This window comes from Anabas testudineus, chromosome 16 (genome assembly GCF_900324465.2).
Source record: "Anabas testudineus chromosome 16, fAnaTes1.2, whole genome shotgun sequence".
Lineage (NCBI taxonomy): Eukaryota > Metazoa > Chordata > Actinopteri > Anabantiformes > Anabantidae > Anabas > Anabas testudineus.
The window spans coordinates 8905791-8919826 of NC_046625.1; positions in this window are offsets into that span (position 1 = coordinate 8905791).

A 14036-nucleotide genomic window follows, 5' to 3' on the forward strand; every position below is an offset into this window, starting at 1 on the left:
TATTCAGCACTGAGTTGCCATTGCAGGCCCTTGAGCACATTTTTCCTCTGTGCTTTTCACAGTGACAGCACAAACAGTCTCTGAGTTGCACAAATACATGCATGTATATTAGAGCTGTGCCTGATTTGCAAACGGAAGCTGGGAGTTACGGCTGCTGTCCCTGCAGCAGATTGTGGCCATGCCTCACTGATTTCCTTGCTATGGGCTCAGACGATGACCATGCAGTACCATGAAAGCCCAGAGCATCAGAAGAGGGTTAGCTCAGGGTTACAGGACAGTCACATACAACACATCAAACAGGCTGTTATGAAACTGTTGGTTTTATTATTTAAGCTAAATGTGAAATATAAGAGATTTTGCAGTGTGTCATCTTGTTTTTGGGACCTTATTAAGTAGCCAGATGGGTGGGTTGAAGGTTTAAATACACATTCTGTTGCCAGGGTGGGAAATCCCACCCATACAGCATTTGCAGGATAGTAAAGCAAGCGTTGATCTTTATTTACATTGCTCTTTGACTCACGTCTGGTTGCTAAAGAACATTTGTACAGCTTATATAATTGGCAAGCTACTGCAAGTGTTTAAATGAACATTGGGTGTTAATCCTTAATGAATCATTACTCTGTTGGGCTAGCACTATGTAGACATTTTATCGTAGATACTATGAACGTAACGAAGTGACATGTCTTCCTACTAGTATAGTATACAAATGTGCAACAAGGACAAGGTCAGCTTTGTCTCTGGAAAACAAATTCCAGTAAAAACAGTTTACCATAAGCATATCTCCGACACTGATACACTACAATCTCCATGACTGGACAGTCAGGCGTCAGAGATACTCTTTAACAGTGGTTCAGCTATTATTAATATACGTCTAAGTAAAATGAATGAATCAGAAGATCTTTTTGCCTATAGTCCTTGTGGTTATTTTCAAAAAGAATTTCTTCTTGTAAAAGTATAAATTCCAGTATCATTGAGATATGTTATAAGCCATCGACAGTTTCAATTTAAAGCTTGAATGTGATTCATTAGCCCACAGTAGTGCACATGACAGTGACTTTGTCACTCCGGTGCTGCTAATAAAGTTTTTTGCATTGCATTTAAACCAAAATGGCTGCCATCAGTATCCTTTCTTAACCTCTGTCATAACTTCATGTTTCTCACCCTGTTCTGCCCCCCACCACCCGATGCCTCTGCGCCTTACAGCACAAGAAAAGGGGGGGAGGGGAAAAAAATCCCCAATTCTCGGTCTCCACAGCAACAGCAGTCAGATGACCTTGTCTCCGACTTGTTCTGCTGAGTCAGAAATTGAGGGATGGGTGAGGGGGATGCAGGGAGGGAAGAAAGAGAGAGGAAAAGAGATGACATACAGAGAACATGCTGGCTCTTACTGTTATTCTAACAGATTCTTCCTCTGTGGATATTTTTCATTTTGCTATGTCATTCTAATATACATGAAGCTGATATGTGTGTCCTGGAGAGTAACTGTCTACGCAGGACTCAGACAGTCAGGGAGCTGGGAAAGTATGACATTAAGGTGTTCTGCATGAGTCAGAGCTGCAGAAGAAGATCATATGTCATGAGGCTGCGTGTGGAGGGTTTAAATATATGTGAGTGAAACTAAAATAACGTGTGTCTGTGTGCAGCATGTGCATCTATTTATTAATATGCACCATAGCCAAAAGTATGTGAACCTTTTATTCATATGTGATTACTGGACATGTAATTTCAAAACCATGGCCATAGTCATATTAATGAACTGCTATGACAACCTCTACTCTAAATAATAGCAATGATAATAAAAACATAACCTGCTACCTTGACCTCCTTCTTTAGTTTTAGTAAGGAGTCGAGTGGCCACATTTTGAATTGAAACGTCCTTAACTATTTTTTTATAGGCAGAAAAACACTGTACTGTACAGTGTACACTGTATTACTGTAATATGTCTTACTAGAAAAAGAGGCATAATTAAGCCTTTTTGTGTGTTTTTTTGAAAGAAACATGCGTTTCAAGTCATTTTCCTGATCAAGACATAGATCCTTGATTATTGATTTTGATTTGACTATTACAATCTGTTGAAAAGAAAAATTATAACTTCAATCACCATACAATAAAAATGAATATCATATATTTAATAATAAGACTGTCCAAAGGTAGCACATAAACATTAAAAACAGCTCGACCAAGAATAGAGCCCACAAGTGAGTTGTCTATTAAGAGACATGGAGTCATAGTCTCTTCCAGTCAGAAAATATTTAAACCAACAAGTTTAAATCTAACAGATCATTTCAAGACAACCAAATATTTAAAAACAATGGAATAGGAATCAAGATTACAATTTGAGATCCTGATCTGATTCTGGGAAGGTTGTCCACAAGATTTTGCAACCTGGCTTCAGGGATTTTCTCCCATTTAGCCACAAAAGCACTTGTGAGCTCTGGCAATAATATCTGACTAAACATCAGACAGATGCTCCCATAGTTCTCAAATGGGTTTAGAGCCAAGTTGTTCCTCCAAACCTCAAGAAACAGCTTCTTTGCTTTGTATCTGATTGCATAAACGGTATAAAGATCTTTACTGGAACTTTATGGTGATGAAAAACAGCTCTAAACAAGGATGTTCACATACTTTTGGCCATGTACTAGCAGCGTATCTTTGGACAGTTAAAATTAGGGTCCGTATGGGGGTGTGTGCTGTCACATGCGGAAATACTCATTTGTAAGTGTGTGTAATCGGTATCCGTGTGTGTGTGTGTGTGTGTGTGTGTGTGTGTGTAAAGGTGATCCCAGCTAATCCGGTTTTATAAATGTCTGACATAATCTGTGTTCCACTCACAGTGTCCAGAACAGGGAGAACAGGGGAAAATAGACAGAGAGAAGAGGGGGAGGAGAGAGAGACAGGAACAAAAAGAAGAGAGGGCTGAGACTGCAGTGGATAAATCATGGAAAGACAGATGGGGTTAAGGAGGATGACAGAAATGAAGCGTGAGAAGGAGCGAGGGAGGGGAGGGGATGAGGGGGACAAGTAATAAGTAAGACAAAGATGAAGGAAGAAAGAGCCAGGTGCGTAGTGGAACATTCCTCTAGGATTGTACCAGAGTACAAATGAAGGCTCAGCTAACATGGGATGGCAGATGTGTGGTAAAGGGCAAGAGAGAAGAAGGAATCTGTCCTGTTCTTTGTGATAACAGAACAGACTCTACGCAGAAAGTATGATAAGGAATTTGTTTGTCTGTGCTTATTCTATGGACTCCTCACGGTTCACGAGCTTAAGAAGAATTGAATTGACTGCAAAAAAAGAAAAAACAGGACTCTGTGAAGATAAAATGGAGTTAGTTAGAAATCCCAATCCATTCATGTGTGCAGAATAGGTGAAAATACGGTCAGATAGTTAATTAATTTACTAGGGGTCACGAATATTTACTTGCAGAAAGATCAGACAACAAACATAAACATGGGATTTAATATTCTACAGATATAATCTGGTTTCATACTGTAATGATTCCCTTAGTTTAGACTCATATCCAGATTTGGGTTTCAAGCCAACATAAAAAATAAAAAAACAGAGCATGAGATAGGTTTTAATGAACTGCTGTATGTACATACCCATTTAGTGCTGATATTGACATCTAATTAACCAAAAATAATTGAAATCACCTGCTTGGGTACCTTGGGTATACAGAATCTTTGAGGATTTAGTGTTTCTTCCCCAGAGTGGTATTTCTGGCTTGGATACAGCAATTAGATATTCATGTTGCATAATATAATTCACTAAATGATAATTGCACACTTAATGGGCTGAATAAAATATGAAAATGAGTCCATAAATAAACAAATGTGGGGAATTAATTTTCATTGTGGAATACATGAAGCAACTTAAGTGTTTTAAAATCGTGGAAACAGTTGCCGACTTTTTGCATTTGAACTTGTGCCACAGCAGCATGAGCACAGGTGTTTCTAATAATATTAACAATGGCTGCATGCCATTTGAGCGTCCCTTTAATCCATGGCAGTAAACCTGCGTGCACAATACAATGACTCTGGGCCTGGGACACTGAATGTCATTTATCATGTTATTAATTACACCTGTACTTTTCCTGCTGTGTCATGTCAAAATGTCTGCCATGAATACATGGAGGAGGGAGAACAACCAATTCAGGACACAGACCATGTATGTACTGCATGTACAAATGACTTTAGCCTGACTCTATTGTAAACAGCTGAAGTCACCTCCTCTCCCGTTCCATCAGTACATCTGGTTCTAAAGTATTTCCTCTCCTCCCTGACCCCCTCCTCTGGTAGCTGTCCTTTCAGCACCACTGCCACTGCGGTAAAACCCTGCTCCGCTCTCCCTTCGACACTGTTTTCTTTCTCTCACTTTTTTTTTAACATGTTCTGCTTTTGATGTGAAGCTGCAGTTAATCTGCACTCTTCTTAATGTTTTATGATTTTAATGGATTTGATTGTTTGAAAATGTATTTCTTTCAGGTGGTTTTACTAATGCGTTTCCCGGAAAGATCATCAGCTAGTAATTTGTTCAGTCTGTAGTTTCAATGTAGCATCTTTTTATAAACCCGCAGTGCTAGTTGAAAGACTTTAAACTAAACTAAAGAGCATTTGATGAAGTCTGTAATCGTGCAAGGCCATTGAAAGGAAAACATGCATCCGCTTGTTTTCCATTTTATCTATTTGCCTTTTTGTGGGTATTTACACCCAGTGTGCACTTGAAACACTTTAACTTCCATTAAGACTTCATAAATAACTAATGCGCTAAGCTTCCATTAAAACTTTGAACGTTACTGATATCATTATTTCCGAGTCATTCAAGATTCATATTTAACACGTGACTGAAAATAAGTCAAACGCAGGCTAACAGTCTGTTCTTTCAAACCCTGAAGCTATTGTTCTGTCAACTTAGTAATTACAGACATATTCTGTTTTGGCACTCTATCCAATCATCACGTCAGCAGCTAAACCCTGTGAATTATGCTTTATCATCAGTGACACATTTCAAACAACTGTACTTCTCATCTCTTCTATCATTTCAATTCAAAATTAACTTTAAATATTTTTTATGTTGAAAAATCATCTCAGTAAACCTAGTTTCTGGTCTCTACTGTAGCTTTTAGTAGCTGTACTAAACTGTAGCTGAAGTTAAATGAGCTGCAAGCTTCCTTCAGGATAGATTTGTGGAATTCCCCTTGGTGATGTTAAAACTTTTAAAAAACAAGTTCTTCCGACTTAGTGAGTTAGTTGCTCATTCATTTAAAAAAAAAATTATGAAAGATTATACTTGCTTTTACTTGACATACTATATACTAATCTCTGCTTTTTCATCATGTTGAATCTCACATTTCTTCATTGAAGGTCCTGCAGACCAGGCATCTGCTCAGATTGATGTTGGGTCCTAACGAGAGGTCACCAATTTCTTATGTGCATTAATACAAATAGCTAAGTTGTAACTGCTAAATCTGATGCCTGCAGCATGACTAACAGGAAAATGAAGATGTCAATAAAGCACTCTTTGTACTGTACATAGCCAAGATATCTAATTAAGCAACATAAATAAATATTTCACACCAGTCAACCACACTATTCATGGACATGTACTTTTCTTGCCATAAATTAAATAAGAATAATCTGTAATGTAAATATGAAGACCACAGCCAGCAGCCAGATAGCTTAACTAAGAACGAGGACAAAAAAAAGGGAAACATTTCTGGTGTGTGAATCTGTAAATGTATTTTTTTTTAATTGTTCTTGGCCCAGCAGCTCTGTTTCCAGTCGATGCACTTGGCAAACCTTACTGGCTCCAGGCTGTGGCTTCAGATTTACGGCGCAGACATGAAAGCAGTGTTCACCTTCTCACCTAACGCTCTAAAATAAAGCAAACGTCAAACTGCTTCCAACAGGCAAACTCACATTCTGAGGCTCCTCCAGTGGTACATTAGCATGAATTAAACTTTTTTCCTTTTCAAACAAATTGTCCAAACAGATCATAACTCAGAGTGGAATTTAATAACAGTGGTGCTGCTCCAGGAGGCTCCAGAGGTTCATTGTATATCATGGTTGTACATTTTGTTCTCATACAACAGTATTGTTCATATTGAGATCAAATTCTTGAAGTACTTAACAAAGTATACTTGGATGTCAAATTGCTCTATAAATGAGATCACTAAGATGAGTAAAATGGCTTTTGAGTGCTATGATTATTTGGCAGATTAGCACATGAGCTTTTCACCTAAGATGATGACTGATGGATTCTGTAAATCCTATTATGTAGTAAACTCAATTTTTAGGATTTTTGAAATCAACCTTAAATCCTCTTTCAGGTCTAGACAGCACATTTGGTTGCATTTGTTCACAGTGGTGGCCATTTTGCTGACTGTCTAGCTGCTCTAGCTGCTTTGAAGCTGTTTGCTTTGTGTTTTTGCTGAGGTCTGCTGAGCTTGTAGTGTGTCATGCTCACTTATTGTAAAGGAAAAGCTTTGCTTAGTTCAGGTGGTGCTGGTTGTCTGCAAACACGGGTCAAGTATTTTTTTTTTCATACCGTGCGTTTGTGCATTTTCAGGCAAATATATTTAGTCACTCTGATGAGTGACCTGTCATGTACAGTCCACTACAGCAAGCAGCTCCAACCTGATATAAGATAGAGGACAGTCTATGAATGTGAGTGTGTCAGATATTTTGTCAGCATCTTGTGTTATGTGGGTGTCTCTTTGGATTCATTGTTGCATGTGAGCCAGAACGTGAGTGTGTGTGTGTGTATGTGTGTAGCAAGTACAGTAAGCAGCCTTGGGAGTGATAGGAATGATGACAGTGTTGTAGCAAAGCTGGAGTTGAGCCATGTGCTCAGTGGGGAAACCGGCCCTTTAATACTTATCAACCAATCAGACAGGGGATGCTGGGAGCAGGCTGTCCTTGGGAACGACCTTGCAGGGGGGCCGAGGAATGGAGAGGGTAGGGAAGAGCACATAGAAGGGGTAGATAAAGGGGGGGGAGAAGAGGGGTTGGTACAGAGTGTACAGGGAGGATGGAGGAGTCTAGGGGATGGATGAGGCAGAGAGCAAGAGAAAAAGCAAAAGATGCAAAAATGTATTCACCTCTTCCACAAAGAGAATTTGCTACTGCATGATACAGAAGGTGGGGTAAAATAAATAGATGTGCAGACAGATAGCAGACAGATGAATGAGAGATAGATAGTTAAGGACACTAAGAGGATTAAAAGTTCACTGGTTTTGCCTCACTCCATATCTCTGTCCCTTTTTCTCTCGCTCGGTGACAGACATGCAGACGTCATCCAGTCTAAATTAAATTGACAGCATGCCACACTTGCGTAAGATTTTCTCTGAAAGAAATAAAAAGAGGAATGAGAATAGGGCTCTGATTTTATGGTGTGTGTAAGTCTGTAGCCAAAGAGTCACATGTCCTGAGACTCCTTTGTAAATAAAACAACAGTAAAACTTAAGTGTGCCTGCTAACTGCCCTGCAGAGAGTTTGAGGAGTCAGAAGGTCACAATAAGGAAGAAATAGACCAGCACACAACCCCTATAAAATGTCTGATTTAGTTGGCTTTAAAGAGATCAAGTCTCTTCCTGTTTACAAAATGTCTAACTCTCCCTACCAAATTAAAAGTCACAGCACTTTATAAACTAATGGGAGACGTAGATGTGTAATCTAGATAATCTCGACAATAGCCCCACAATATGTTCACTTGCAGATTGCCAAGGAAGGTTTCCTCCATATGTGGTGTCAGCAGCAGGAACAGCAGTGCTGTGGCCCCACCAGATGCGTTACCTTGTACGTGGCCCCATTCTGTTCCAGATGATGGACTGAGAATATGTTTGTGTGCTTTTGTGTCTGTTTTAGTGTAGATAAAGATGATCCTGAAGAAACTAACACCCTAGAGTGTGTCTTCACATACATTGCTTACCTGTGTTCATCAGCATATCTATACTATGTATGTATTCTGTAGTGGAGGAAGGTCGGACTAGTAGTAGAGTGACTGAAGGCCTGCTGCTGGGTTAAATGGGTCAGTGTGATGAACTGAAACTCTACTATGTTAGCTAGATGACCTCAGCGGTGTTTTCTTTATTGCCCCACCCATGTCACTGAACCAATGTTCTTCTCTAGTGAAACGCTTTACAGTAGATTCATATATATTCTAATGAACTCAGGTGTTTTCACCCAGGTGGCCCATCTGGGGTTTATCAAGCCCCAGCAAAGGCCCAAGCAGCATGTACCTTGGATTAACTCTCTTTATCACCAGCCGTCTTGGAGGCCACAAGCTTTTCACAGTGGTTATTCAACATCCGACAAGGCCTCTACAGCCTGTTTCTGCTGGTACACAATGAGCTTGCCATCTCCTTCAGCGGCACTCATCCAACAAGTCAGCATATTTGGCTCTGTTCCTCTCCTTGGCCTCTTCAGTCCTCTCTTCCCTGGGAACTGTCAGCTCCATCATAATCACTCTCTTGGGTGTTTCTGAGAACAAGACAATGTCTGGACGCAAGCTTGTTTCCACGGCCTTGATGTTTAAGCTGCTTGCCAAAGTCCACCTTTATGTGCCATTCAGTCAAAATGGCAGAAAAAGAAATACTCCTCTACTTTGCTTACTAATTTTGCTAGTTCATTTGTCTTCGGTGTGTCAGCTGTGTGTGTAAAGTACGTGTATTGTAGCTTTGTGTGTGTGTGTGTCCATGTGTGTGTTTTCGTATCTTCCGTCTCCCTAGGTTTATCTGCTGGATGTGTATTTGTGCCCTTATCCTGAGTTCTGACAGAAAGAGGCTGCTGTGTGCTTGTTACTGTAAAAGACTCTCACCAACATTGTTCCCTCAGTGGGAGTATGAGTGTGTGTGTAAGTGACTGGGTAATTGGCTCTTCACTGGCCACTGCTGTGTGCACTCACACGTACAGTTACAGGCTGCAGCCCAAGCTGATGGCCTGCGAAAGCAATGTTGTGTGCATCTTAGGTACTGTACGTACAGTATGACATCAATCATAACTGAGACATGAACAGATACAGCAAGGGCAGTAGTGAAGTGTAAGGAGAACACTGCCTGTCAGGGTCACCCCCATCTAATGACTCTGAAGACTGGAAGAGTGTGCCAACCCTCCTCCCTCACACTTTTGTTTCACTGCTCATGTCATTACTCATCTGTCACATATGCTGCACGTACACATCTGGACACGACGCCCAGTTTAAGAACCTATAGAAATATGTAATTAAAAGTGCTATTGCTGCAATTCTTGCTGTATTAGAGCTAAAATCAGACTTACTAAACATCCATTTGAAAGTGAGAACGAAGGGGAAGGTCGCAAACCACAAACAGAACCAGAAACATTTCTGCTAAACCTTCTTCTATCATCTAAATAACATTAGTCAAGCTACATCTCAATTAATCCGTCACTCGTGCAGAGAAGCTGTTCCAAGCCTGTACTACTGCAGTGTACTATACCACTGGGTTCTTGCCAGGAGCCTCCAATCTGCTGCTGGGATACTAATATGACTGTGGTCACACCACTAATTGTCTTCACAAATTACACTGGTTACCTGTCTCCTTTAGGAGAGGAGTTTGTAATTCATCATTTGACCAATCAGTGTACTGACTCTGCAGAGAAGCACCTTTTGCCTATGAACATTAGATACTAGTAATTTGCACTAAATATGCTATTTTTGTGAGAGAGGGTTGATTTTCCAGCCTCTTGTCTAATTCACGACACTCAACACCGGCTTGATTAACCTCTAGGTCAAATCACACCTCGTATTAAGCTGCCTTCCACCCTCCTGAAATACAGTTTCCCATATCTACAAAAAGAAAGTGGGCCTCATGACTGTATCTTTAGAAGGACATTTATTTATGTTTAGACTGTTCACAATGTTTAATTCACCTTGAATCTATTTTTTTCTAATAAAAAATATGCTTCAGTGTCTGTTTTGCTCTGCAGCACATTTTAATTATTTATTTTTTTACTAAAAGTAGCACTTTATCTTTTAAATTAAGTCACAGAGGCAGTAAAAATGTCAACTGGGCAGAAACCTGCCAGTGATAAAAATATCCTTTGTAAAAGTATGTTGCAGCTGTGCACTTCTGTGTGCCACCCCGTCTTACGTCCTCTACAGACCTCTACACTACTTCTCCTTCCTCACCTCTCTCCCACACTTTCCTCTCTCCGTTCTTCCTTCTCTTTCTTTTTCTCTTTCTCCCTCGCAAGTGGACTCATGGTGGCTCTATTTTTAGTTACAACACATCAGCTAAACCTGACTTCTGTGGCCTAGATATTCGCATCTTACATATGCATTTTCACATTTCACATCTTGTGAAGATGTGTGTTTGTACAGAATCTCAGAACAGACAAGTAACGTGATGACGAGTGAGTAAAAAAAAAAAAGAGGGATGGGAAACAGACTCCAGGGTCATTTGACTGGGGTCACCCTAACAGCTGATTGGCTAATTCCCTGTCCTCTGAGCCTTCCCACAATGCTTAGAGGAAGGATAGCTCTTCAAGGTCATCCATGCCAAAACCCTGGGGAGTGTACAGTGTGCAGTCATTTCACACATGCAGAGACAAGTGGACCTTCTCCTTGACCAATCCTTAGAGGTTGTCATATTTCCATATGAACTGCCACAGACATAGCACAGTAGTAAATCACAGGTCATTCACATCCTGAGAGGAGCAAGGTGAAACACAGACAGTGTGGCTAAGCTATAAACACAGGAATAGCTTTTTGTCTACTTATTTTCCACTATAAAACCAGTGCCTAAACATAAATTGCGCCTTTTTTAAAATTATTTTCTTTATCAAATTGACAGATTAATTATCTGATTTGAGCTCTTAACAATTGCAAACTAAGTGCATAACATTATCTCACATTTTTTTCTTTGCTCTGAAATACAATTTCAAAGCTGTCAACTTTCATTATGCACAAATGACACTGTATATATTCAGTGTTAAAGGCGCAAATCGAAGTTGGACAAATAAAAATCTTAGCTCAAGCTTCACCTAGTATTTTTCCTGGACTTTCAGTCAAACATTATGATGTGCATCAGCTAATGAAATCTGCTCAGCTGTCCTGAAGAAAACATGTCACATAACAACTGAAATCAACTCCATGAGTTCTAGGAGGATCTAGTAAGCTGAGACATCACGATATGTTCAACAATAGCCCCATGCATACGTCAATCGCCTACATGTCAGCTGTGTCCAGCTGTTTCACTAATGCGGATGTATTAGCCACATTATCCAGCATGTGCACACTGGCAGTGGCAGAGGTCAATTAGGATCAAGTTCTGCCATACATAGACCTACAGAGGAGCATTGATGTTAAAAGGTTAAACTCAACCTGCTTGATGATAGACCTGATGAACAGACAGATGCAATGATTGGAACAGATCTCTTTGTGTGCCCTTGACGTCTGCCGACTGTGTCATTGATAATTTCAGATCTTGGCTATCTGTTACCCTGAGGATTATGGAGAATTGCGGTTGTGGCTGCAAGCTTGATGAAAACGAACATCTGGACACATCCTGGGATGCTAACAGACAGGGACACAAGGACACACATGCACATACACATCCCATTAACCTGAGTAGCTGTAACCTACACCTTAGGCATGGTTCAATAGATTATGCCATGTTCCCCAGCACATGCTAACATGTTGTGCGACTAAATTGAGGCTGTTTACACTGATCAGTTGGGTCATTCATAACTCTGTGAAAACACATCATTATTCAAGTGTTTCCCTGGCAGCCAGTTTCATGTACTGGTGCGTCTGTGTCAGTATCTGTTTATGAGACGCCAAGGTTGCACGTGTGCCTGGGAGACGTGACTTCAGATTGAGTGAAATGAGGGATGATGAAGGGGAGGGAATTTGGATGAGTACCCAAGAGGCACTCAGTCGTTCAAATGTTGTGTTATCACTGGGGGAATGAAACATCTGGCTCTGTGGTGGTGTTTTGGCCTTGACTGGTTTTTACTCATTTACTCACTCTTAAACACACATAATCAAACAGAGAGTAAACCCGGGCTGATTGGGAAGTCTTAGAGCAGAGGAAGCTCAAGTAAATAGGCATGATTAAAAAGAAAAAGTTAAACTATTTAAAGCAAATTTATTTTGAATCAACTGCTCTTTTCATGGACATGATGAAGAGGTGGTGTAAAACTTGACTTTGGTCTGATTCTTCTTTTGATTATTTGTTTACCGTAGCTTCAGACATGCAACAGATTAAATGATGAATAAACAAGGATGGAAACAAAGTAGATGCAGATGTTTCCATGCGGACAGTGAGGCGTACTTGCGCTCATGCTAGTGTAGCACCTTTAATGAGTGGTTTATATTATCATCCAAAATGGTGCATGCTTTATCTTTTTTAATTAGTTCTATAGCTATCTATAGCACTAATTTCTAATAGTTTTTGTCTCATATGACCGATCATCATCTTACAAGTATTTGAATCCCTAAGGCCAGGTTTTACGACCCCATTATTTGTCATCCCATTCTGCTGATTGAAGCATATTCCTCTCTGCTATAACTATATTTATATATTATAAGCAACTATACTTTATGATGATTGAGGGTCATAAAAGCCTGTTTCCTCTCTTCCCTTTCTGTCTCTCCATCTCATCCTCTCCAGGTTGAACCACCTGCTTGGATACGGTATCAGGAAGATTAACATCTGTGCTCCCCATCCAACAGCTTGCATTTTCTGTGTAAGACTAATGCACGTGATTGGAGGAGAAAGAAGACACCCCTGTCTGACTGCGCAAAAGCTGAGACTTAGCACAACATGACTGTAGTAAGAGGACTCTCATGTTGCTGGGCTTGATGTCAATGAAGTTAACACAAGCATATAAAATGACGAGAGGGAGCAAAGTGAGAAATAAACTGAGGGATATTATAAGAAAGTACAGGACATTTATATATGTATATATATGTATAGAAGCCACATCTGTCGCTTTCTTTCTCTATCATACTTACATTTGTAATGTGCAGTTTCAATTGCAGATAACATAACTTGTGGGTAAACACAAATTCTGATCACATAGACATTTGCAAGGAAGGTGCTTAGATGAGAATACAAGGAGACGCTTAATCACTCAGCAGTCACAGAGGATGATGCAATCTGAATTAACAGATTTAAATATTAACCACCATTTTAAACCATCTGGCATAACAACTGCTGCAGGGAAACAAGCTACAAATGGTACACACAACCACACACAGTTCCACATATGTCTGTCTCTCAGCACTGATACCTACATTTGTTAAGAACAACGGACATCATACATTTATTTTAAGGCATCAAATCAACATTTTGGTGAGTATACTTATATCATTTGCTATGTTGTTTTATTCTGTTTCATCTGTTTCATGTAAATTATTAAAAACATGAAGAATAAAGACATTAAACACATCTGTGCTCAATTAAATACACCATATGGGCTTTCCTGCTACAGCTGGACCTGGTCTGGTATGACCAGTTGCATACTGTGTCTATTTTCAGCAAGTTTTAGATTATACTCCACACAAATATTTAAACTTGATTAAAAGACTTGGGAAACAACAAAAATGGGAAACATACTCCTGAATTACAGATGAATCATGAATTACATCACCATGCAGCACAATACAAAACACTGTTTGTGAGGATGAGTCCTCCCTGAGGCCACATAGAGAGCAAAGTGCTGTGATATTGAATTCATCTGTAACACCATTATCACATCAGTTTGTTTGTTGGATGACATTGTATGTTCTGGCTGTTTGCTTCAGTCAAACTACATTAACAGTTTTATTATATACCAAGATTTCCTTTTGCATACAATTGTAAAAACAATGATTACAACATACTTTATACTTATTATGACAACTTTTATTAGTTTCTGCTTTAATAATGTAGCATTTAACTGCCAGTGACCCAATGTGTATGTTTTTAAAGGGGAAACACTGGGAGACAGGTAGTAGTACCAATCTGCACTGAGCCAGGCCTCTCCCAGCTGTCCACAGGCCTCGTCTAATCCCCAAAGCTTCTTTCTCTCTT